At 46.0% G+C, this 26908-nt stretch overlaps 1 protein-coding gene across 1 annotated transcript in view; it reads right to left on the reverse strand.

The window, feature by feature from the left end:
• The window catches only part of CRACR2B (calcium release activated channel regulator 2B), a 60118-nt gene extending 40638 nt beyond the window's left edge, over nt 1–19480 (reverse strand). The window contains exon 1 of the mRNA XM_053308952.1: nt 19044–19480. The gene's annotated coding sequence lies outside the window, so the exon portion shown is untranslated. The remainder of the gene's footprint in view (nt 1–19043) is intronic.
• Nucleotides 19481–26908: the final 7428 nt, after the last annotated feature.

Here is a 26908-nt window from a genome sequence, read left to right on the forward strand (position 1 = left end):
GCTCAACAGAAAAGAATTAGCACTCTGGTGAAGTAGCAAGCTGTACTCACACTACCACAATGTTTATTAATTATCAGTCACTGGAATGAGCCAGATCCAGCTGGTAGACAATACAGAGGGTATAAAAATAGAATTGACACTCCTTATGTAATGCAACAAATAAGACACAATACATCCCACTATTCCATGTGCATGCCACCCCTGAGGGACTTTAGAGACAAGAGGAAATATTATTGGTATTTACGTAGTGGAAGAAGAGCAACTTGCCCAAAGCCATCCAGCAATTTCATGACTGACAGCTGATATGAATTGGGATCTTCCCAGCTCATTCCATTAATCACCCTACATTATGCTCTCTCTCTTTTCCTATGGAGACTTCGTATCAGCTGCCAAGTTGACACCAATTATCTAAGTCAGGGATGAGCAGGCAGTAGATCTGTGCGCAAATGAGGGGGGTGGGCAGAAGAGCCCTGGCCGTCTAGGCTACTGGTTATAGAAAGCTACAGAGGGATCACAATTTGGATGAAATATGGGTGACTTGGGGAAGATGGGGCTTATGGGTTTCACCATTCCCTCCATATCTCAAGCACTGGTTTCTACTGGTAGAAGAAACTTAGTAAGACAGATCACCAAGGGTTTCTAATCCACAATTGTGTAACAATAGCAACAACAAAATGCACACACACCCCCATTAGGCAACGGAAAAGAAGAAAGCTTGGGGAGAAAGGAGGAGTGATTTCCCCCCCTCCCCTCAGAGAGGTCTGGGAGCCCTGTGCAACACATTCCCTTGGCTGAGCATGAGCATGTGCTTCAAAGCAACCTGTTCCTTAATTTTAAGCATATTTCATTCTCCATTCCAAGATGCTATTTTACACTCATTGGTGGATCAATTAAAAAAAACAAAGTAGATCCAGCAAACCTGAAGTCTGTCCACTCATGCTCTAAACAAGAGATCTAAGCGGAGAATTCAGTGCAAAAGGAAACATCCATGCCTTGTAGTAGAGAAAATGCAGCAGGTTTACAGCCGCTACAGAGACTCACTGCTCCCTTTGGAAGAGGAGGGATATTTTGTACAGGGCATACTCCATATGCTTATCAGCATAATAATTAACTGATCTGCTTTGCAGAGAGTTTCCTGTCTGAAGGCCCTGTTAAGACATCTACAACACCCACTGTGAGTCAGAAGAGGCCAGAGGAGCTGTAGGGGATGATGAAAACTAAGGGCTATTGAGGTAAATGTTCCCTGATCACGTCATACTCATATTTCAAAGCCAGTTTCAAAATGGACAGAAGGATGTGCTCTTTAAATGTTTTGTTTCTGGTGTAAGCAGCAGTGGAAGGAACCAGGCAGAGAGGATGAAAACATAGACTACATCTTGAAAAAGACCCTTCACTCACTCTTCAAAGCCTCCCAGAAAGCTGAATTACAAAAGACCATCAATAGTTTGGAAACCCTTCCTCCTGCTTTTAATTTCAGAACTCCCTCCCTCTTAGGCTGTGCTTGCTGCTGTAAGAGCCTCACCCTTTCAGGGGATTAAAGCTTCTGGAAAGATTAACCTTTTAACACAATTCAATAACAGAACACAGGCAGGGGTGTGGAGGTGAGATCTGCTTAGCCACTAGCTCTTCCCACTTCAGAGAATTAATCTATTTTTCTCATGGGTGTTTATCCAAGGCAGAGGTTCATTATAAACCCGTTTGTGATCATTCAGGCAAACCTGATGCAGTTCGGCTTCATTTCTGCTGCAGCCATCATGATTGTCAACACAGAGATTGTTGTTCTGTTCCTACCCAAAGAAAACACTGGTTGATGTCCAGACTAAATTATTCCTGAGTAGTCCTATTGAAATTAAGTAATTTGACTGCTCCCCAAGGAGTACTACTCAGTAAGTTAGTCTGGATGTCAGTTGCAAAGTACGGGGCTCAAAGAGTTAACTGACATTCAAGCTAGCCAGAAACTGGAGGCTGGAGCACATCAAATAGGAATTATTAAAAGAAAAAGCCGGGGGGGGGGGAGAGCGAGCGAACACATGAACTGTTTTCATTTTTCCAAGCACATATGTTACACATTATCTCCCATCATACTCCACCTCTCTGTGCATTGTACAACACAACTCTTTTCATTTGTCCCCCTTGGGAAGCTGGTGAGGTGGGGAGGGAAATTATTATTATTATTATTATTTTCACATTTATATCCCACTCTTCCTCCAAGGAGCCCAGAACGGTGTACTACATACTTGAGTTTCTCTTTCACAACAACCCTGTGAAGTAGGTTAGGCTGAGAGCGAAGTGACTGGCCCAGAGTCACCCAGCTAGTATCATGGCTGAATGGGGATTTGAACTCGGGTTTCCCTGGTCCTAGTCCAGCACTCTAACCACTACACCATGCTGGCTCTCACAGATCATGGCTCAGTTTGGGCACTATGAGATCATGGCTCAGTTTGGGCACTATGCTGCTACCTATTAGAATAAGTAGATGCTTTTTCAGGATTCCTGAGAGAACTTCATTCCTCCCCGCTCAGTTATCCATTTGAAAAATAGATCCAGAGCCTACAGGCAATTAGGCATTTCTACCCTTTTAACACACCATGCAAACAAACCTGGAATAGTGTTAGGTCTAATGCATGCCAATTGCCACATGCATTCTAAGATTAAGTGCCTTCCCCTTAAACTGGTCTTAATCAAACTGGACAACAGCAGCCTACTATGAAGCCATATTTCTCAGTGCTTGGGGAAGTGGGTGCATGCAGCCACATCACCCTTTCTCTGCATACTGTTACTGTCAAAACGGTGGACTCCAAGTGCAGAACTCCTTGAATCAACTTTCCCAGAATAAGTGTATTGGGCTTTTCCACAAGTCAGAAATATGAGGCTTCCTTCTTTCTGGACCTTTACTCCACAATGCCATTATCTTTTCAATCTTACTGGGCATAATTACTCCAGAGCAGTCCCAAATATGCTAGATCACCCAGAGATGTTTCTGAAACCATGACATACTTAGGGCTGTATATATAAAAAAGAGCCACAACTAATTACTTTGGGCCAACAAATGTACCTGTATGATAACATGAATTTGGTGCATTGATCTTCCCTTAAGCTATCTTATGTGTGAAATGAACGTTTCTCCTGATTATCTCTATGAAGTATTCTCAGCTCTGATAACTTGTTTAAACATACACAGAGATACCTGTGGTTCCCGCCCCCCAGTCTCATTGTTCCTAAAATATTCTTACAACTGGTGTGAAGCCCTCCCCACCCTTCCACAGTCCTGATCCAGCTGCTCACCCCCCACCCCACATGTGCTATTGGTACCAGAGAAAGCAAGCACATTAAGTTGAATGGTGTGACTAATGTCACATGGAGTTTGCCCCACAATCAAACATGCAGTTTTGTCAACCTCTGCAACAGCAATATGAGCAGATACTTTCAACACTTCTGCTCCTAGAATTGAATCTCAACTTCCATTACAGCTGAAAAACTTCTTCATTTCTTGGATTGGTGGTGGTAAGGGAGATATGTAATGAAACACTCTGGTAAGACTATGGAAACAAGGAAGAATGCAGAAAAGTGTTCCAGTTTTGCTTGGTTTTCTATGGGGGTTCTATGGTTTTACTTTATGAGCTGCCTAGAGAACAATATTTATCATTATTATTATTATTATTAGGTATTGGACAATTCTGCATAGGTTCCTCCAGAGATAACAGGCTACAACCATCTCCCTCCACAGTATCCTATGCATTGCAATGTGTGTTTTCCAGGGCTTTTCACTAAGACAGAAAAGGAGGAAACAAGAGGCCACCCACCCCAGTTAGCTGAAAATGTCAAAAGAAGAATGTTGTTTGTTTTGAAAGGCAGCAGGTTTCAGGGCTGCAGGCCAAGGCAAAGTTGTCCTTGGCCACCTCAGCAGCTACCAAGAAGGGCAAGACTATCAAAGGGACACAAGGAAGAAGCCCTGTGATAGGATCACTGAGCATCAGGCTGTGCTGTTCATGGCTCTTGACTTCCCCAACTGGTCTCTGATGGGTCTCCAGAGCAGCTCGCAAATATTTACCCAGCAAAAACAAACTTTGACATACAAATACTAGGAGAAATATATGCTCAGATAGGAGTGCCTGGGTTGTCTGAGGGTTTTGTTTCCTCTTCCATTATTAATAGCACCAAGATTCTTTCTGGAATCTGCATCAAATTAAAAAAGAAGTTAAAATTACTTAAGTGACTGATAGCTTGACATGAAGTGATTTATGGGGTGCAAATAATTTTTGCTCTCCTAACAACTAGAGAATATACGAACTGAGCAGAGGTAAAAGCAAGAATATTCAAAACAAGTAGCTGCTAGTGATCTTATCAAAAACTGTACTTCTGACTCTCTTCAGGACAAGTATGACTCTCTTAAGAAGATTGGAGCTTTCGGAAATCAGTAGCTACATGGGTGGGTGCGTGGGAGTGGGGATAATGAAAGTGAAGAGGAGTCTGACAGACAAGAGCTTGAGTTGAAACTTGGGGAAGAGTGGTGACCCAGGGAAGCAATGTAGCAAAAAGGCACCTGAAATTAAGCCAGCTAAGTCTTTGGCTATATATATCAGTGGAACATAAATAATATTTTTTTGGTGTTTAACCAATGCAGCCAACAAACAACTCCTTCTTATGCAAATAGATTAGAAGTGGGGACAGAATCAAACACAGAGAGAAATGTTGCCATTAAAGAACCTGAGATTCACCACATCTGAATTCACCTCCAAGCTCTGCTACTGACAGGCTGTGTAACCTAGGACTTATCCCCCCACCCAGTGCTTATCTCTCCACCAATCAGGGAACTGTGTGTTATCACATCTAAGGAATTTAACAGCTGGGGGACAGAGGTTTTCATCTGTGCTCATTTGTTTTACTTAACTGAGGGTGGTGCATCACACCGAAACATCTGAAGTTTTTTATGTTTACCAACTTTTAGTTTTTCTTTGTTTGCTCAATAAAAGGTCTTTTTGTTGAAAGTTTGAAATTAATATGTTCATTGCATCGCTGACATATCGACTTATCCTAGGACAGTAGTCTAACTTTTCCAGACCTGGGACTAACCTTTAAGCCCAAACTGCAATAAGAGATCCAATCTTATCTTTTAAAATCACATCTGTTTCCTTCAGCCTTTTGCCCGTTCTTAAACAAAGGAAAATGGTGAAAAACTAGATCAGGTTCAGAGGAAGGCAACAGATCTTGTAACGGACTTGAAAATCAAGTCCTATGAGGAACAGTGGAAGAAGCTGGGCATATTTGGCCTGGAGCAGAGAAGACTAAGGAAAGATAGGATTGCTGTCTTCAAATCTCTGAAAGGCTGTCCCAGAGACAGAAGAGCAGACTTATACCAAGCTACTCCTGTGAGCAAGACTAGAACCAATTGGTTGAAGTTACAAAGAAACCTTTTCAGGATAGACATTTCCTAACTGTAAGACCGACATTGGAACAGTTCTGCCTTGCCGAGTGGTGGGCTCCTCTTCTCTAAAGGGTTTCAGGGGCTGGCTGGCCGTCTGTCAGGGATGCTGAAGCAGTTTCCTCTCAGAATACCTCCAAGGTCCCTTCCAAACCTGAAGTTCTGTGATTCTATCAGCTCTCCTTAGAGGTAGCTTCATAGGTTCAACATAAGAGGGTAAAAATAAGATTAATATGGCCCTACCTGACTTGCAGAAGACACCATAAATGATTCAAAAGTGACTGAGGACATGCTTGTTTATGGTGGTGGTGGTTTTTAAAAGGAGAAGGTACTATACCTTGAAAAAACAGAGATACAAACATCTTCCAACCATGTACATGCAAGTACAGGTGGCCCTCGTTATTCACAGGGGTTCCGCTCTTGCCTATAGGCGTGGATACAGAAACTGCAAATAACAAAATTGCACCCCATGGGAATCCAGGGGTTAGGTTCCTTAAGCTTAAAAGGGGGCCAAAAAAAGCAGAAATATAGGGAATAAAGCACAGTACCTTGCACTCCAGGCCCCAAGCTCTCCAGCTAGGCTCCTCAAAACCCACAAATCTTCCAATTTTTTTTGGTGAATTTTTGCCAAAATATATAGGGGGTGGGTTCAGAGCCACAAAATAGTGTCTAGAAATGACATTGGAAGTCATTTCCAACCAGCCACCCAGAAGCCATGGATAGGCAAATTTTGTCTATTTTTAAAACTGTGAATAAAGGAACTAGGTCTCTTAGACCCAACTGTGGATATGTGAAACACAATCTGCAAGGGACACCTATATTGGATTACAAAAACATCCCCCAATGTAAAAAAATTCAGAGCCAGTTTAGTGCTTACATCATTCATGTTTTATCTTTTGGTTTACATGATCCCAAATCACTTTTCACTAGGAGGCATAACCACTTGTTTGGCTGGCCAATTTGCTTCTTTTAACTGATGCTATAAACTAGACTGTTATACTCTTTAGGAAGATTTCCCTTACAATTAACGCCCAATAAACTAACCTGCAAGGTTGCAGAAGGTCGAGGTCACCCATGCTAATTAGGGTTTTGACAATCCTGCAAATACCAACTGACCTACAGGCATTGCCCTATGATGTTCACATCACCTACCAGCACTCCTGTCTAGACCAACATTATAGGACCTGACCAATGTTTAGGAGCTATTGCTGGAAGATACACATACCTTTTCCCCTACACCACCAGGAAAATGGTCACACCAACTGCCCACTCTGTTCTAGACCTACAGTTGTTCCTGTCAGTCATCTGAATGGACTAGGGACAGGTATGGTCTGAAATCCCCAATGACTGAACTTTAGAGGCTGGATATGCTAACAGGTTCTTGAGATCACAGAGGGGGAAGGGCTGTACAAGGGCAGGCTTCCACAAAGCAGAGGAATTCAATTGGATAGGATGAGCAATTTGCCTGAACTTAGAAGCCTAGGACCACTCAATATGTTTAATTGTGTGTTGAAATGTTTCTGCTAATGCATATTTGATTGTTTTATATTCTTACATTCTTGTGAGTCCAGTTGCTATTTGTGCCCTCAAGAACCCATGTGATAAAAATACTGCAAGTGTTTCAGGGTATGTATGTGTGTAGGTAGGGGGATGTTGCTTAACTTGTGGGATAGTGGTGGTTCCAAAGGCCTTTAGGTCAAGTCTCCTAAATTACCTAGGTGCACCTCTGCTTCAACAGTTCCAGCAGCTATCCGTGATAGGCATAAGCTAAGGAAGAACTTAATTTTGCCTTGTGCAGTTATACATGATCCCCAAAGCTCATTCTAGTCTGGAAACCATCAAAAGGCAGGGTTACACAGTTCCCTGAAGATTTGTCCCACACAGAACACCGAGGTAAAAAATGGAAGGGCAGTTATTGCAATTTAGGCCTAGTTCACTTCACACAGACACCTGCTAATATGACTTTATACTCTACAAAGGACACCTTGTGCATACTATACAGCAGGGAAAAGAGTGTTTGCCACTCTGCTCCCCAATATGTTAGTTTGTGCAGGGAATCTTTTCAGGAGGAAAATTCATTACACATATGTTGGGATTTGCTACAGACATTTTCTCAGTTCTTTATACAGGGCATGTATATCATCTATCCACTGGCTTGCGGGTGGAGTCACAGTTTGTCTGTCTGCTCCTCACTTGCTACCTTGAATTCAAACTGAGAGGCTCTCCCTCTCTCTACATAAGAGACCGCTAGTCAGTTTATTGGGGTTGGGTTTTTTCGCCTTAGCCTATGTTTTACTTAGTAATAAATATAAAACTCTTGTTTCTTAGTTAAAGTTGCTTCCTGTTCAATTACTTATAAAGGATCAGTAATTTATCTGCAACAATATACACAGAGTTCGGAGTGGTGTGGTCCAGGAATTGTCTGACCACTTGCTATCTGTATGAACTAGGGCATCCTCTCTAATAAAACGCTTGGTGTCCGTCCGTGGACGGACACCAAGCGTGCGTTCGTGCCTGGCCTGTTCTGGGCATGCGCGAAGCGCATGGCCAGAACAGGGCAAGGGAGGCACGAAAGGCAGGACCCGGTGGCCATCTTGGGCGGCCAGAAGCGGCCGCCCCGAAGAAGCCGGAGAAGCGGCGGCGGGGGAAACTGACCTTTAAAAAAATTGCTCCCGCGGCCGACGCCGCCAACCGCCCACCCTCCCTCCCAGCTGCCGAGTCCCCCTTACCCTGGCCGACTGCTGTCGGCCGAAGACAGCCCTTAATTTAAGAGTCAGAGAGGAGCTCGCAAGCAGAGCTCCTCACTGTGCAAAGCCTCTTGCCGAACTGCCACTTTGGGCGCTTGCGTCCCTTGCGCCCAAAGCGGCAGTTCGGCAAGAGGCTTTGCACAGAGAGGAGCTCTGCTTGCGAGCTCCTCTCTGCCTCATAAATTAAGGACTTCCTTCGGCCGACAGCAGCCGACCAGGGTAAGGGGGACTCGGCAGCTGGGAGGGAGGGTTGGCGGCGTCGGCCGCGGAAGCAATTTTTTAAAAAGTTACATGGCCTCCGCCCCGCCCCCGGTCTCCGTCTCCCCGGCCTGTCGGGGGCAAGTCCCTGGGCCGATTTGGCCCTTAAAGGTGGGGGGGGACACAAAGGAGCTGGGAGGGCGGCCGGATGGTGGAGGGAGGGGGAATGGCGGCGGGGGGCCAGGAGCGCCGTTACTAGCGCCCGTTATTCAACGGGCCAAAATTCACTTGTATTGTATATTTTCAAAGTCACCAAATTGACAGTGTATAAGGCAGGCCTGCACAACATGCAGCCCGGGGGCCGGATGCGGCCCGCGAGGCCTTTTTTCCTGGCCCCCAGGGCTATTTCCCCTTCCTCCCCCTGCTGCTTAACCCGCCCCCCCCCCATTCCAGCCGCTGTGCGGCTGAGGAGATGGCTGCGGGGGTGCGGGTGTTCTTCTTACCCTCCCCCACGGCAGCAGCGGCGCACAGCGGCAGAAACCAGAGCGACATTCGGGCCTGCCATTTGGCCCAGCGTTGCTTCCCAACTGCAAAGTGCGCCTGCATAGTTAAGTCTCTCTCTCTCTCTCTCTCTCTCTCTCTCTCTTCTCCTCTCCCATCAGGACTGCTCCATTTTCTCTCTCTCTCTCACTCACACACACTGCTCCATTCTCTCTCTCTCTCTCTCTCTCTCTCTCTCTCTCTCTCTCTCTCTCTCAAGCCAAGCCTCCTGCTGCATCCTTTCCATCTTTCTTTCCCCTTCTCCCTTCTTTTCCAAAATTATGAGAAGAAGTTCTCTTCCATGTTTTGTATGATGATTTGGCAGAGGTGGAAAGGAAGAACAATGCATTTTATTATGTATTTTGTACGGATTGTATAATATTTATATTATTAGAATGAATTTTAATTCAACTTATTTCATATTAATTTAAATCAATCTTGGTCTGCCAGAACATCAAAAGTTAAATATTGATTAAATTCATTTTTAATTCATTTTTAATTCATTTCTCTTTAATTTGGTTGATTGGTTGATTGATTGATATTAAGTGTTACTCTAATAATCAGCACCCTAGGAATTGACCTCGGCCCCCATGAACCAAGTCACGGTTGGTTTCGGCCCGCCAGGTCATTTGAGTTGTGCAGGCCTGGTATAAGGGCATGCAATTGGTGGGGTACCAGTGTGTCATTCGGACCAACCTAAGGCCAGGTATCCTGGATCAATAGCATCCACAGCAACACCTGAGGTGTCTCAGGCCTCCCTAGCCCTATTTATTTTCTCTCAGGTGCGCTTTTGGATTTCTCTTGGCAATCTGCTCAGCCACAATTCTCCCCCACAAGAAGAACTGGGCCTTACTGCAAGAGTAGATATGTGGCGGCACACTTGGTGAGGGCTTGTATTCTGTTATTCAGATGGACTGTTAGTCAAAACAGGGCTTTTCATCCAATCCGAGTTGTGACATCATCACCCTCACTCATGTACAGCTGAATAGAAACAGTTTAATTGAGGGGGTGATATATGAGAGGAAGGGAGACTACAAAGCTCTGGATGAAATATGGGTTTAAAGAGAGGCATGCAAATAAACAAATCTCAGCAACCCAAAATAGACCACACAGGCAAATATAATCTCTTCTGCAAATGGATATAGCTGTTTTCCCTTGAACCACTGGAGGAAATAATAGATGGGCTTTGTTTTCCTCTTCCCTTCATCATCAGACTCCATTTGCTTCTACTTCATGTTAAAAAGAGTCCCCACGCACCTCCCTTTTGTCCATTTCATCAAGTGCACCATGGCAAATATCTACCAGGTACATAAAAATGATCTCTGGAAACAGAAATTGAGTTACTTTGAGGTTGACTTTCACCTTCAGATCATTAGACAGATACATATACACAACAGAGCTCCAAGATATGCTTTTAACACTTATTCCTATAGCATTTTTGTATGCAAAATGAACAAGAGAGGGTACTGTGTGCTTGGAGACCAAAAAATGAAGCAGGCTTACAGGATGTTTGCAGACAATGCCTTTGTTCCTTATGAAAGGCTGTGCCTATTGCAACACACCCAGCACAAGGCTACAAACATCAAAGAAGGAGGGGTGGGATTCCCATGGGGAGCCCCTCGATCTCCTCCTCTCTCTATGCAGAAGGAGAGGATTGCCTTCACTGTCATAGGAACACAGCAAGCTGCCTTCCACAGAATCAGATAGGAACATAGGAAGCTGCCATATACTGAGTCAGACCATTGATCTATCTAGCTCAGTATTGTCTTCACAGACTGGCAGCAGCTTCTTCAAGGCTGCAGGCAGGAATCTCTCTCAGCCCTATCTTGGAGAAGCCAGGGAGGGAACTTGAAACTTTCTGCTCTTCCCAGAGCAGCTCTATCCCCAGAGGGGAATATCTTACAGTGCTCACATCAAGTCTCCCATTCATATGCAACCAGGATGCTGCTTAGCTAAGTGGACAAGTCATGCTTGCTACCACAAGACCAGCTCTCCTTCCTCAGATCATTGGTCTGTCAAGCTCAGCATTGTCTACCCAGGCCTGCTCAACTTCAGCCCTCCTGCAGATATTGGCTACTGTGGCTGGGGATTATGTTTTTGTAGTCAAAAACCAGCTGGGGGGCCTAAGTTGAGCAGGCCTTGTCTACACTGACTGGCAGTGGCTCTCCAAGGCTTCAGACAGCAGTCACTCTCAACCCTACCTGGAGATGCCAGGGATTTAACCTGGGACCTTCTGCATGCAAAGCAGATGCTCTGCCACCCAAGGCCCCACCCCCATTTGTAATCCACTCCTATTCATATTACATTGCTTTATCCCTGGTAGTTGCCACCTCTGGTGGAAAATTTAACACAAGGATGCATGAACAACAATATGAATGAGAAGAATGCTTTTCTTCCCAACTATATGGGTGGAAAACCAAAATGTGAAGATTCAGCAACAGGTCAAAGACCCCCAAAAGAAAGCCTGTAATAGACAGAGTGTAGTTTTCCCAAATCATTGTTGCCACCAGGGAGCCTGGGAATAATAGGGTTCTCTAGCGGAATTCTCAAACACACTTGCAAAACAAGAGTTCCCAGATTTCTATGCAGGGAAGTCACTGATATTGTTATGAAGCTAAAGCATTAAACCTAAGAAAGGCAACAAGCACCACCCAAAACAACATGTTATATGTTCAGAGACATGTTTCCATGCCTAAGCAAGTGAACTAGCCGGGATGCTGTGCTTGTATCACAGACTATCACGTAGCTTTAAGCAGCTCCATCATTTCTTCACATAAAGGAATTTTCTCTCTGTCATTACTCGCTCTGAACGCCCATGCATACGATAAACAGATTGGATGATGAGAAGTCTCAAATAGAAACTTCAAGCAAGATAACTTTTTTTAAAAGCTCAACTTGACCACATCCTTCCCCACAGCACCTATTAAACTGCTCTATTGCACAATCCTCATCCACCCCATTATTCATTTCAGAATGAACCACTAGGACACGTGGCAAAGGAGAACAGCTGTTTGGGAACACCCAGCAACAAGAGATCCAAGCATCACCATGCTAATCAGGCTGAAGGACAGGATAACCTAGATCCAGCACAGCAAAATAATAGGGCTTTCCCATACTCACAGCCCATAACCCAAGAAAAAACTCATGCTGATTGCCAGACAAAGTTGTACATATGTGCACCAATCCAAAGTCCATGTGGGCTCCAATGTGCCTAAGAAGTTGCTGGACTAGTGAGCAATTTATTACATTTATATCCCATCTTTCTTTCACAGTGGAACACAAGACAGCATAGATGACGTGTCCAGGTGGCCTCCCATCCAGGCACTGATCAGACCTGGACCTGCTTAGCTTTGGCAAGGTGGCTACACGTGCCCTCGGATCATACCCTGGAGTCTTCTCACTCGTATCACTGGACTGAAGTGAACTCTATGAAAAATGTCTAAGTATATGTATACAGAAAGAGTTCTATATTCCCAATGGAACACCAGCAAAGATTTACTGCAATAGAATGCTGCCCACTGAGGATCAAACTAGACATGGTATTAAATGAATCATTGGTTTTTCAGATTCTTTTTGAGGTTGAGACCATGGCACGGAGTGGAGTGAACTAATCCCTTTCCCCCTTGCTGCACTCCCAATCCAAATCTGGACTCCAATGCTGCTGTTTACCACTGGGAAGCTTCTATTTGCACCCAGAGCAGCTTCCTTTTTAGGCCAAACTGCAGCTTTGCAGGGTTCAGAGTAGATTGAGACCGTGGTGCAGAGGAAAAAGCTTTAAGTTCTGCCTCTCCCGATATGGTCCCAATCCAGATTGGACCCCCTGGCTGCAAAGTTAACACACCACAAAGATGGTCATCACATCTAATTTGACCCAGAGAACTACTATTGGGATTTGCATAGCAGCAGTACTTGGAGGACTTCAACTTTGAGGGGATCGTCTAATCAAAGTACACAACAGCACATGCAGAGAGTGTTCAAGGAAGTAGGAAGAACTCGCAGAACGGATGCAGTGACAAATAAGGCTCTTCATGGGGCAGAAAGAACCGTTGTATCTCAAGCTTCCAAGTGCTCACTGAAGGTCATGGACCTTGGTCCCCTAACTGGGTGCATCAAGTTCACACCTGACTGTTCTGACATATCAGTCACTTTCTCTATATGCATCTAAGGCTTGGCCTTGGCTGATAGTTTTACTGCATAAGGAACTGTTTCTGGGTTCTGTAACTTTCAACGGAAAATGCAGGAATGCATGTTTAAATGCTCCTTCATGAAATCAAACAAATCCTACACACTGAAAAACTAACTTGTCAGGGAGAAGACAAGGCTTAAGCCCTTCTTCCTTGCATCCAGTGTGTCCTTTCTTTCTCTTTCATATATAAGCATTTAATCAGGTGAGCCTTTGACTTGCATTATTAAGTGGTTCATCCAATGACACGTATACTACGGAACTGGTAATTTGTCTAGATAAGGCTCTAAAAACATGAGTAGGGAAAATCAAAATTTATTTCACTACTGAGAAAATCAAATTAATTTCACATACTGTACTTAAATTCTCAACCATTTCTAGAGTGCATCATGTCTTTTTCAGTCATGTGCTGCCACAATCCAAAGGGAGGGGGAGGAAGAAGGATAAAATTTGCCAAATGTATGTAACTCCACTAATCTGTTGCTGCAACACATTCATTTTTCTAAAGCTCATGGCATTCTGTAATTAGAAGGAAGCAAAAATTGGCATTTTAGAAACTAGGTAGAGATCAGCACAATTCAAGAAAGAAGCTTGTCCTCTCCCTAAATATATTTTATATCTTTCCAGATTGACTGAGCCAAACCAGGTACCACTGCCACATTAGAAGCAGTTCAGTGAACAAACCCCAACTTTGCTATTAGGCAGGCAGTAAAAATAACACTTTAGCTACCATACCTCAAAGTATTAGGGCTCTAGCAATAAAATGTGTCAGGTAGATAATTCATCTGCTGATTAGGTAACACTGAAACATTTCCAATGACTTTATATCAAATTAGATTTTTCTCCTTTGCTGGTTGACACACCTATAACGACAAATGCATCAGAAGCTTCCATCTCTGTGGCACACACAGGAAAGCACCATGGCCAGATTTTATATGGAACCAAGGGCAAGCTTACACAGCCAGCTTTTACAGAGAAGATCTCTCTAGTCTAGCCCCAGTCATACGTTATTTTCAATGCACATACAGTCTATGTATGATGTACACATGTACAGATCTGAACGTGTGTACAGTTCTTCACACATTATGTTGAATACATGCATGGCAACAGTGCACTTCCTATCTGTACAATGCATTTGAGGGGGCCTGTACCCACATTCATTTTGACAATGAACGTGTGAATAATTACAGCTATTCACTCAAACACATGAGCATGTGTATAGACTTCTGAATGCATGTAGAACAAAATGTCCGAATAGGGCTTCTGTAATTGCTCTGCATTGAGTTCTTAGAAATGCACTTCTGTCTAGTGAAACAGAGATACATCCATAGAAAGAGATATTTTTGATTCAAGAAAATCCATGGTTGCATCTTTTTCACCATTTAAGAATGCATTTACAAGAGCAAGAAACCACACAAGTGTTACAGGCATCTAACTTCTCATAGGAAGATTTTCCTAACATAAAAATAACCCAAATCAAGTAACTTTAAATTTAACCCAGCAGTCAAACTACTGAAGGCTAGAGGGAACCTGACCCTCCTACCTTTTGGGACAATTCCCTTAACTACTGACTTTAGAAGGCGATGGAGGGGTGATTTGGCCACAGCTGAGAGAAGTTATAGATGTTTGAGGGTTTCACTGGAAGGTCACACTCTTTCTTCCCTATAACTCGCACGCTGGTCTTTGCACCAATACATGTGTGTTTTTTAAAAATGAATTTAAATAAGTGCAAATAGTTCCTGATCTTGGTCCTTCATGTACTGAAGAAAGTTGTCATAAGAACAGGTAGTTTAGTGGATCTTTTTTATAGCCTTGACATGCCAAATGAATTGCATTTCTTTTCTTCCAATGCTAGCAAAGAATGCAGGAGCCTCCCCCTCTGATGATGACCCAAGTTAAATGCATGCTGTCAGTCTGTGCACTTGACCTTTGGCTCAGTACAGGACTTCATGTATGAGCTGCAGTTGCAGCATCACTAAGTGTGTCCTTCTGTTAGAATTTGTGTTTCTACCATTCTCAATTCAAAATCCAGCAGCAAGTGTTTCTTTAAATAAGGTTAACTAGTATGAGATTAAGGTCACTGGAGTGCAAATAGATTAATTTCTATTTAGTGCTGATTGACTGCATTGGCTTTGCTTCACTTTTCTTGTTATCAGGGCCAGTTTACAAACTAACAGGGATAATGCTTTTTTCCTGGAGTGTATCACTTCAGGCTGCAGGTGGAAGATAACATTTTTCAGTTCTCTTTTCAAAAAGCACTCCTTCCACATACAAAAATCACATGTCAGTAAGACAGCTAGCTTCAACCCTTCTCTCCAACATATCGGTTATGCATGTGTGGGAGTCAAGGGAAGAGAAAAGCATTCAAATATATGATTTGTCATCCCTGCAGTCAGAAGTGGATAATCTAAGAAAAAAGTACCACCGGATTCTGCTGAATGCAAAAACCAGCCCTCAGTGCTCTTGTGAAGAACTGTATCCTGCTGTCACATGGTGTCTGGTGCAACTAGGCTCTCCCCAGGGGTTTCATATTCCCTCCATGTCTCTGGGCTCTTTCCTATTCCCTCCTACTATAAATGTTTGGCAAAACTGCAGAATTATATCTTGGAGGGGACACTTTGAATCGTTTCATTTTGTATTGTCTTCATCATTATGGAGATTTCCAATTCTGATCTTGCACACAGTTAAATCAAGGAGGTGAGAGTTAGAAGCCACACCTCACATCTTTTGATACAGGGATACTCTTATAGAATACTCCTCCCAATATCAGATCTGCAGGATTTCCCTCTCACCCTTTTAATACTCATCGTGGAACAAGCTGAGCTGGGTAAAGGTTACCTTTCTTCATCTTGTAACAAATGTCAAGGCAGTGACACTCCCACCTATTCAATTGATTATCGATGCAGATGATAAAGTGAAGGAATTTCCCAGATGACTTGATTAATTTGCATCAAACAAGAATGTGCAGATCCACCTTCAGACTGGTTTTCATGTCACACACACAGCAACCTTCTACGGCATCATAACAAAGGTTTGCCTCTCCCTTTGGTCAGGAGGACACCAATCTTATGCAGAGGAGCACAGTTAATTAAGTGATCTCAAGCTGAAATTACTATGTGGCTTCCTGCCATCTATCTGGGATCCCAATTCCCACTGAACTCCTTCTTTGTTCCTGGGTGTTTCCCAAAATCAAGTGCACAATGGTTGGATCTCAAGGTCTATAGCCATAACAACTCCAAAAGGTATAAGACAGTTAACCCTCTCATAGGTCACTCATGAACACTATACTTGAATCCAAGACTAGGTTTTTTTCATTTTTTTAAATCTTAGAAATCAGGAGGTTGTCTTAAATTCAGAGTCCTGTTCCTCTGAGTAAATGCAGGTAAAACCTGTATTTAATCTCTACTTATTAAGGGAATCATCTTAAATTCAGAGTTGTCTTCAGTTCAGATAAATACAAAGGCAAGGTGTCTATGTGTAGACAATGCACTGGAATTGTCACAAGGAAGCTTGGGTTCAGATGTGCATTTCCAGAGTGGCATTTGCCAATTGTCTCAGTTTTCCATTTGTAAGCATGCCTTAGCCCACATGGGCATCCTTGGTCAGAGGAGCTGTTAATGTGAAATACCACAGGTGACAACTGCCAATCACCCCAAAATGCTAAGAAACCAATGATTTATCTTTAAAAAAAATTGTCTCTCTCTCAGTCAATTTACAATAATAGTAACAATAGTCAATCTAAAACATACAAGAACACAATAAAATATCAAAAGAAAAAATTAAAGCCATTCAGGAACCAGAAGATGCGAAAAAGTCTGCTGGGGGAAAACAGGTTTTTGAAGACCATTAGAATGCTAAATGAGAGAAGCCCTGTTCAGATATTACATGATGTAAGGGGCATAGCTAGGGGAGAGGGGGCCTGTGTTCATCCCTCTCTCTGGCGGCACCACACAGTGAGGGAGATCATGAAGAAAACAGGGAGGGGTAGAGCTGGAGGTCCCTCAGGAGCTGGGGGCCTGTGTTCTTTGAACCCTTTTGCTCAATTATAGCTACACCCCATGATGCATGTTTTTGTATGCATGACTGTCCATGCAGTCAGCTTTAAAGTGAACCTGGGTACAGGCTCTCTCAAATGCAGTATCCAGGTAGGAAGTGCACTACTGTACATATGCAGTTTTCACACCATGTTCAGTACACGCATAGAGAACTGGAAATAAATCCAATCTGTGTAGAGTCAATGTATGTACACTGAACACAACATGTGAATAGGGCCAAGGTGTCAGCCATACTGAGGGATGGAGTTCCATAAAATGGAGGTTACCATCAAGAAGACCGTCTCCGGGGTTGCCACCAGATGGACCACTAACACACACAGGAGAGCATCTCTGAAAGATCTTATAAGATGGACAGATTTGTGTGAGAGAAGGTACTCTTTCCTATTAATTGCTACTTCTACACCAAACTATTACTGTATTTATCCAAATAGAGGAAGAATCTGAATTTGAGAGAACCTCTTTAAAAATAGATTATTCCTGAATTTACCAGAAAGGAAGAGGACTCTGAAGAGGAGAGCTGGTCTTGTGGTAGCAAACATGACTTGTCCCCTTAGCTAAGCAGGGTCTGCCCTGGTTGCATATGAATGGGAAACTTGGTGTGTGAGCACTGTAAGATATTCCCCTCAGGGGATGAAGCCACTCTGGGAAGAGCAGAAGGTTCCAAGTTCCCTCTCTGGTATCTCCAAGATAGGGCTGAGAGAGACTCCTGCCTGCAGCCCTAGAGAAGCTGATGCCAGTCTGTGTAGACAATACTGAGCTAGATAGACCAATGGTCTAACTCAGTATATGGCAGCTTCCTATGTTCCTAATTCAAGACAACCCCAGCTCAAATTTCTAACAGGAAATAACTGGGGGGGGGGGGCAGGGGAGAGTAGTCTTGGATTCAGGAAAATACAGTATAACTTTAAAATGAATGACTGTTTTTTTAGAGATTTTTAAGTTTGTCACTGTCTTTTCCTCTAACAGGCAGAAATGTAACTTACAGGCAGAAATGAAAAAACTTCTTCCAGCACTGAGATGCCGTGATGAGGAAAAGCTGTGCTTTTCCGAGCAGCTGCTTGATAAGCACAATGTAAGGGTAGTCTCATGGGGGAAACACAGCAACACCAAGGCATATCATCTATCTCACATACCAACATCAATTAAGACTATCAACTGTTTTTACTGGCTGTGCTCCTATGACTTTAAGAACACTTTTTGCCTCACAAACACTGAAATCCAGCAGGTGGCCCTTTCCCCAGCACTTTTATCTCCACACTAGGAAAAACATCACCTGCCAAACCATGTCTCAGGCTGCTTTGAATAGCCCAGAAAAGTAACCATCCTAGTGAAGGAAGCAGACATGACAAGATACACAACACAGAGACATTCAATAGTTACAGGATGTTTCAGCGATGTGGGCTTCTTCACCAGTGGAATTTTCGCCTGCTGTGGCACACAAAAGTTATTTGGGGGAGGGGGAGGGGGAAGGATGGAAAGTTCACCAGTAGTAAGCTACTGCCATCACAGTTTATGGGAATGCCTGCATTAAGTTAATATAATGATCACAAGAATGATAGAGGGATCATATTTGAATCAATTAAGCTTCTCTCATTGACAGGAGACCCCAAAAGGAAAAGTAGCACCTTCTCTGGACGGGTTGTGCAAGAAGGCATCCAGTTCAGTGGCCCCTCTCTTGCCATCGGTTTGAGCCCGTCTCTTCCTGCCCGCCGTTTCAAAGTAAGCAAGACCAAATGGAGAGAGGAGGAAAAGTCTCGAGAGACACTTTCACGACTCGCAGCTTTATCTGGGCTTATGAAAGCTTCTGCCACAGAATCAAGCCGCCGGTCTTGAAGGTGCCACCAGACGCTCTCCCGTTTTCACGCAAAGAAGAGGCTGCGGGTCGCTCCCCACATTACCTGATCCCCCGAATAATCCGGAGGAGGGCGGTAGCCTGGACGCAACAGAGGACCCGCCGAAGTGGCCAGAGCGCTGCACAGACCAGATCGATGCGTGGCAGACTGATTGCAACCCGGAAACACCCGAAGAGCGGCTCACTTGCCACAGCAGGGTCAGCAGCAAAGCGCGAGCGAAATCTTCGCTGGAACTTTTTCACTCGCGCGCAGCTTGCTTGCGGCCGCCGCCCCCTCCCTGCAGGTGCGACGAGGCGGAGGCGGAGGAGAAGGGCTGGGGCTGCTGCAGGCGGCGGTAGCGGGGGAGCGCGGCTCATTGCCAGTGTGAGCCGGTAACAAACATCCTGCTCCGCCTGCCCGCTCTCCACGACGTGGACCTCCCCTCGGCCTCGTCTAGGTCTCCTGAAGTGCATTACTTATGATGGGGAAGGGCCATGGTGCCCTCAGCCCTGCCTCACTCACCGCTCAGCAGCCCCTTCCCTCCGGTACGCACACGCGGGCTGCGGGAGAGCGCTGTCGGGAGATCCGGCTCATTCCCGCTCCCATCCGGACAAGTTAGCAAAGGACTCAAAGAACCGGAGTTCATCCGGAGGCATCTCTGCCGCTTGAGCAAACTCACTCTGGACACCCTACGGGATCAATGTATTGCTTTTTCCACCACGCAGCAGGGAGTTGAGGGGCGGGGAGAGGGCAGCAGCGGTGGCGAGAAGCCTGGATGCAGCGGAGTCCAGAGGGCTTGGAGTCCCTTCACGTGTGTGGACGGCCCGACCCCCACTCACTCCACAAGCAGCATCATGTATACAGAGACAGTAAACACACTGGGAAGTTCAACGCTGTTGGCGTCACGTCACCTTCTTCTTCCTTGAAGCTCTTGGTTTTCTTCTTAATTAATCCTGAGAGTTGATGACGGTGTGCTTCTTGTCCAAACCGCAATGCTATGACAAAGCAGCTTGAGAGCTGGACAGGGGCAGTGACGACAGTCCGGGGCATTTTGCTGCCTGAGGCGGGGAGAACGACATGATGTCCCGCCCCCGCATCTGTGGCTGGAGCAGACTCCGGCCAGGCGCCTCCTGGGGCAGCAGTGGTGACGTCACGGCACAGGGCACTCTTAGACGATGCCAGGCTGTGGGGGCAAGCCAAGGATGCTCCGAGCTCAAGTTGCAGGGCAGGGGGAGAAGAGCAAGGAGGCCACTCCACTCCCTTCTCTCCCCCCACTGTGCTACAGAAGAACTGCAAGGACATGGCAACAAGCAAAACTTGCTTGGCAGACCCTTCCTTTCACTCCTATGCAAATAATATCACACAGTCTTCACACCTTTCCTTGCACATGTGCATTCCCCTTGCTCAGAATACCTACTACCTACACAGACAGTACTGAGCTAGATGGACCTGTGGTCTGATTCGGTATAAGGAGGCAGCTTTGTATGATGATGTGTGAGATGTGCCATGCAGGGGCGTAACTATAGGGGGGCACGTGCCCCGGGCGCCACCCCGGCGGGTCACGTGGGGGGCGCCAAGAAGTGGCTTCCCCACTGCCGCCCCCCCGGATCGCCCGCTGAGTGTGGCGGCGGGCATGCGGGCAGCAATTCGGCGGCGGCCTGCGGCGGCCTGCACAGAAGCAATGCCTGGCCAGAAGGCAGGCTCAGCGTCACTGCCTGCACTCAGTGCCGCTGCTCGGCCGCTACAGCTATACTGAGGCCATCCCAGCGCCGCCAGGCCAGCCACCACACCAGCCACCACCGCACTCGGCGCGGCGGGCGACCCGGACCTGCTGCCGTGGCCACTCGGTGGGCGACCCGCCGCGGCCCGCCACATCGCCGCCGCACGCCGCCACCGAATTGCCACCACCGCCGGCGATCTGCTGCCTGGGGGGCGCCGGTGCCGGCCCAGGTATGTGGGGGCCAGGGGGCGCCATTTCAGGGCGCTTGCCCTGGGTGCCGTTTCCCCCTGATACGCCACTGGTGCCATGCCCATGAATTAATACAGTGGCATGGCAGCAATTTCTGCCACCAGAATGAGCACACACCCCTTTCCCATCAGTATTAACTACCAGGATGCTGTTGCTAGAATAGCCTGGCTGGGGGCTACAAAGAGCACCCCACTATGTGACTTGCAACTGCAGGCTTGAAGTCTCCATCTTGGCTGTGAACTGAGGGGATTGTGAACTGTACACCTGCCCGTATTTGGCCAGGTTCTCAAATTGGTCCCTTACCAGGAGGAAACATGGGGTAACTGTTACCCAAGGTCAGGATAACAAATGACTGCAAGGTATGACCCTATGGTTCCTCTCAATTCAGAGAAGGAGGCTGGCTGAGCAGACATGAGTTGAGAAGGACTATTTCTCAAAAGAATAGTAAAACTCCTTCTTGACAACACTGCTCTTCAGGTCCTTTCTCCAGCCAGCCCTGAGCTGATTTTGCAATAATTTGAACCTTAAGCTAAAACACCTCTCTGTAAGATTCCAAATTAGCATTATTAGTTAATATTTTATTGCCTTCTTGGCTGCTTAGTCAATTTACTCCTGTACCCTAACTCTCTAAATAAATCTGATTGTACCCAGTGGTCAGGGGCATAGCCACCAATGGGCGACTGGGTTCAAAGAAACCAGGCCGCCACGCCTCGTGGCCCCGACATGCCCCCCACGTCTGACATCAAACTGGGGCGGGGCTGGCTTAGCTGCCGAGAAGGGCCTCATGGCACTGTTCAGGAGTGAAATGGCCAGTGCTGTATTTGCAGCACAGACAGGAGTGGGAGAGCCGCTTCTGGCCACGCTGTGAATTGAGCACTGGCCCCAGTCTAGCTCCCAAATGGGGCTGCACGGCCCCGTTTGGAAGCCAGACCACACACACCCCACATCTGATGTCAGACGTGGAGCATGGCTAACCCGTGTCTGACATCAGACATAGGGGCGGGGCAAGTGGGGCCGCCCCTGGCCTGGTTCCACTACTACCACTGGTGCTCTTACCCTTGGACTTCCGGGTCAAAGTCCAGGGCCCCAGCCTCCACAGCCCATGGGGCCCCCCCAAATCTGTCTAGGGTGGTGTGATCATCCGGCTGAGCATGATGATTCTTAATTTTCAGGGGAGGGGGGCCTCCAAAGGCCTTTAGATCCAGGCTCCAAAGTTACCTTGGTGCACCTCTGTACCATCTCTCTCCCTCATTATTTCCAGACCAAAACTTTGCACAAATTGATACTGTAACATCAGCGATATTGTAGTCTCACTAATTCCCCACACAAACTCAAAAATAGTCTCGGGGTGTTCTGCCACCACTCCAGAACAGTTCTGTTAACAGTACTCATGGTCAGCCAGTTTCCTTCTTACATTAACCGTGCAAAAGTGTCAGTGGGAGTCAGGATGTATTGTGAAGAACAGGGATTCTCAACGTTGGGTCCCCAGATGTTATTAGACTTCAGCTCCCATAATCCCCAACTAAAGGCCACTGGAGCTGGGAATTATGGGAGTTGAAGTCCAATAACATCTGGGGACCCAACACTGAGAATCCCTGGTGTAGAAGATTTTTGATAGGTTAAACAGGTCCCTGAAGCTTGCTTTGCTCTCTAGTCAAATCACCACATATTTTATTTTATCATATTTCTATACTGCCTGATATATACATCTCTAGGTGGTGTACAAAATTTAATATAATATATAAAAATCAGCACAGATTAAAATACACAAAACAGTAGCTTAAAACTATTAAAACAAAAACAAATTAAAACTATTAAAAGCCTGTGAAAGGTGAGTCTTGAGGGTCTTCTTGAAAACAGAAGGAGGTTCTCTTATCTCAGCAGGAAGCATATTCTAAAGTCCTGGGGCAGCCACAGAGAAAGTGCCATCACCAGCACCAAACCTGACAATCTCTCCCAGTAGTTTCATGTATATGTTAATTAGCATTGGAGAGAGTATAGAGTCTTGTGCAACTCCACACTTCATTTTTCACTTTGCAGAACAGCAGTCTTCAAGCAACACCATCTGGAATCTACCAGAAAGGTAGGAACAGAATCACTGTATAACAGTGCCACCCAATCCCACCTCACTCAGGTGGTCCAGAAGGATACCATTTTTGATGGTATCGGAAGCCACAGAGGGACCCTAAAGGATCAGTAGAGTCACACTCCCTCTGTCGATAGCCAGTTGGAGATCATCCATCAGGCCAACCATGGCAATCTCAACCCCATAGCCCACATGGAAGCCAGTTTGAAATGGGACTAGATCAGGGATTCTCAACGTTGGGTCCCCAGATGTCATTGGACTTCAGCAACCATAATCCCCAACTAAAAGCCACTAGAGCTGGGGATTATGGGAGTTGAAGTCCAAGAACAGCTGGAGACCCAACGTTGAGAATCTCTGGTCTAGATAATCTGCATAATCCAAAACTGCCTGGAGCTGAGAGGCCACTATCCACTCAATCACCTTGCCCAACCATGGAAGATTGGAAACAGGTCTGTAATTAGTTACCTCTGAGGGATCCAGTATAGCTTTCTTCAAAAGTGGTCTAATAATAACCTCCTTAAGACAAGGAGGCATCCTGCCCTCCCTCAGAGAAGCATTTATAATGTTTACCAGACCCTCTGATAATATAATTACCAGATGAGATAAACCAAGTTGGGCAAGGATCAAGAGAACAGGCTGTAGGATGCACAGTCTGAAGCAGTTTGTCCACTTCCTTAGGAGTCACAAACCAAAAATGATCTGATATAATCCCATAAGAGGAGTTGCTGGACACCTCCACAGTAGGATTCTGCAGTAGCTGTGGAATTCAGCTCGGCCCAAATCTGAGAGATTTTATCGGCAAAACAAGTCAGTAAAAACGTCACAGTAAGTGAGCAATCATTCAAGTTTAAGTTCAAGGGGGAGGGAGTACATACTAGCCCCCTCACAACAGCTGGATGTAAATTTGCTGAAGCAATGCAGGCAGAAAAGAACTGCTTCTTTGCCACCCACACTGCCAGAACATAGAACTTCAAATGTGCTGTGTTGTGCCCGATCAGACTCGTGCTGAGTCTTCCTCCACTTGCACTGTAGTCTACCTCACTGCTCCAGGTCCCGTAGTTCATGCGAATACCATGGGGCTGTCTTTAAAGCAGGTCGGAGAGGACGCTTAGGAGGAATTGCATCTACTGCTCTAGTGAGTTAATTATTCCATGTTTGCACCAGAGCATCAACAGACTCACTAGCGGAGCCAGCCCCGAACCCTTCCAAGGCTTCTTGGAATCTTATTGGATCCAATAACCTCCACAGGTGGACCAATCTAATAAGTTCTTCACCCCTGCAGAAGTGGGTTGTGCCTGTAAGTTCTACCTAATCCAGATGGTGATCCATCCATGACAATGGGGAGATGACAGGAGTCCCCACCTATGGAACACCACCCTGATCAGAGCAAAAGACCAAATTGCGTATGTGACCAGCATTATGTTTTAGTCCAGATACCAGCTGGGATAGGCCCACAGTCATCATGGAAGCTATGAACTCTTGGAGCTGCTCCCGACAACCTGGTCCCAAATGAACATTGAAGTCCACCACCACCACCAACTTGGGCCACTCCAATGCCAACTCAGCAACCAGGTCTGTCAGCTCAATTAGGGACTCAATTGGGAAGCTGGGTGATCGGTACACCAACAGAAGTCCCAGTCTATCTCTGGTCCCTAGGCTTAGGTACACACATTCAATATAGGCCAAATTTCTGACAGGGGTCCTGGTAAGGGAGATGGTGTTCTTATATATCACAGCCACCGCACCTCCCTGCCCACATCCTCTCACCTACTGCACCTTAGAGTAACCCTCTGGGACCAGCTGGGTCCAAAATCAGATCCTATATGTTGATAGGATCTGAGCTGCCAGTGACTGACCAGGGGAGAGATCTTGGGGTCATGGTGGACAGCTCGTTGAAAGTGTCGACTCAATGTGTGGCAGCTGTGAAAAAGGCCAATTCCATGCTAGGATCATTAGGAAGGGGACTGAAAATAAAACTGCTAATATTATAATGCCCTTATACAAAACTACGGACATACTTGGAGTACTGTGTACAATTCTGGTCACCACATCTAAAAAAGGACATTGTTGAACTGGAAAAGGTGCAGAAGGCAACCAAGATGATCAGGGGCCTAGAGCAAATTTCTTATGAGGCACGGCTACAACACCTGGGGCTTTTTAGTTTAGAAAAAAAGACGACTGTGGGGAGACATGATAGAGATCTATAAAATCATGCATGGTGTGGAGAAAGTGGAGAGAGAGAAATTCTTCTCCCTCTCACATAACACTAGAATCAGGGGCCATCCCATGAAACTGGCTGCCAGGAAATCTAGGACCAGCGAACAGAGGTCCTACACAACGCATAATCAACTTGTGGAATTCTCAGCCACAGGATGAAGTGACAGCCAACAACCTGGATGGCTTTAAGAGGGGTTTGGGTAACTTCATGGAGGAGAGGTCTGTCAATGGCTACTAGTCCAAGGGCTATAGGCCACCTCCAGCCTGAAAGGCAGGATGCCTCTGAGTACCAGTTGCAGGGGAGTAACAGCAGGAGAGAGTGCATGCCCTCAGCTCCTGCCTGTAGGTTCCCAGCGGCATCTGGTGGGCTACTATGTGAAACAGGATGCTGGACTAGATGGGCCTTGGGCTTGATCCAGCAGGGCTGTTCTTATGGACCACTAGCTTCTCCCAACCAGGTCTCCGTGATACATACCAGGTTGGCTCCTTCATCCATAACCAAGTCATGGACTACCTCAGATTCATTTTGAACTGACCTGGCAGTACAGAGTAATAAGATGAGGTTCTATGGGTGGTTGGCATTGCTCTCTGAGGTCAAAGAGGTGGTAGAGCTGCTGGAAGGGGCACCAGCAATTAAATTTCTGAATTCCCTTCCCCTGTATCAGCCTGCTGACCTACTAATGCCATATCTTCATTGATTCCCCACCACCACTGGTATAGCTACCTGAGTCGCTCCCACCTCCCCACCTCTGTTCAACCCCAGACACAAACCTGTACCAGGTCTAAGTACTAGGCAGCTATGAAGTGACTGCTTCCTTCCAGCAGTCCAAGACAATAGGTTGGCCCCAGCCTTCAGTCCCACCCCTGAAGGCCACCCCCAGAGGCCGCCTGTAGTAGGCATGCACTGGCAGCTGCTCCTCGGTGCTGCTCACCCTTATAAGGGCCAGGAGTTCAAAAGCCTGACTGCTGTAGCTCTTACCTACTACCAATTGGGCCAGCCCTCCCAGGTGCAAGAAATTAAAGCACAATGAAAGGGAGCTAACACACCAGACAGCAGCCTGTAAAAGCAGGAGCTGTTGCCAAAAGTTCCTCTCGCCCATCCAAGAAAGGGCAGGGTGGGGTGGGGAGGGAGGAGGCCAGATGAAACGGACTGCTTACCCCCACAATGTGCCTTCCGTCATATTCCATCTTTTTGTGTTTTATCATCAGGGCAAGGATCTCTGGTAACTAATATATGTTCATTTCATTTAAGCTTCATTATTAGCCTCTGATATAATAGACACACACATGGTGATGGCTACTCTGAATACAGGACCAGCATGAAAAGGTGCTTGGCTTATGTGCCAAGTCACTTGCAGGTAGGGTGTGAACATGAGAAGCATGGTGGCTCACTTAGATCATGCTCTGGTCTCATGGCAGGTGAGAGGCAAGGAACTGCCGTGGCAGCAGGCTAGGAAGGAGCCCAGGGAATCTTAGTGAGCAACAACCAGCCATGGCAGCTGGTCCTAATGGGCAGCGGAGTGAAGGAAAACCGGTGATCCTAGCAAGTAAGAGGCTGTGAGAATGGAGTGTGAATGTTGACCCCGGTGGGGTGACAAGCCCTGGGGCCACATGAGATATCTTGGCACCACCAGGCTTAGGATACCTTGGGATCAGTGC

Source organism: Hemicordylus capensis, chromosome 1 (genome assembly GCF_027244095.1).
Source record: "Hemicordylus capensis ecotype Gifberg chromosome 1, rHemCap1.1.pri, whole genome shotgun sequence".
Lineage (NCBI taxonomy): Eukaryota > Metazoa > Chordata > Lepidosauria > Squamata > Cordylidae > Hemicordylus > Hemicordylus capensis.